This window comes from Populus euphratica, unplaced genomic scaffold (genome assembly GCF_000495115.2).
Source record: "Populus euphratica unplaced genomic scaffold, PopEup_1.0 scaffold1549.1, whole genome shotgun sequence".
Lineage (NCBI taxonomy): Eukaryota > Viridiplantae > Streptophyta > Magnoliopsida > Malpighiales > Salicaceae > Populus > Populus euphratica.
Genome location: NW_011501414.1, coordinates 11,856 through 12,256, shown reverse-complemented (window position 1 = coordinate 12,256; position 401 = coordinate 11,856). Strand labels below are relative to the sequence as shown.

At 42.4% G+C, this 401-nt stretch overlaps 1 protein-coding gene across 2 annotated transcripts in view; it reads right to left on the bottom strand.

The window, feature by feature from the left end:
* The window catches only part of LOC105117858 (tetrahydrocannabinolic acid synthase-like), a 22,345-nt gene that overhangs the window by 21,030 nt on the left and 914 nt on the right, over positions 1–401 (bottom strand). The window lies entirely within an intron of this gene.

Genomic DNA, 401 nt, shown 5'->3' with positions numbered 1-401 from the left:
GGCTCATCTTTCCACCATAAGGAGTAAACACAACTAGAGGACTCTCTACATCAAAAAACTTCTCCCATAACCCTTCAAGTGCCTTTTCAGGTATGGGTTTTCTGGCATAGTCAGATTTGGCTTTGAAGTAGGCCCTGTCCGGGTTCGTTCTTTGAAGGAAAAATTCAGGTGGAGTATTATTACTCAAGCCTGCCATATATACAGTAGAATTGATCCAGTTTGTTTCGATACAATCCTGTCGTGTCAAACCCAATTCAGGGAAGCTGTGTTTCATTACCTGGAGAAGTCTGTTGGCGTCACCAAGAAACAGGGCATTGTAGGAGGTCGTAATAGTTCTTTTACCGTTGCTACTGACATTAGCTGTCTGAATTTGAACTCTGATGAAAAGATCCTCGTCTAGT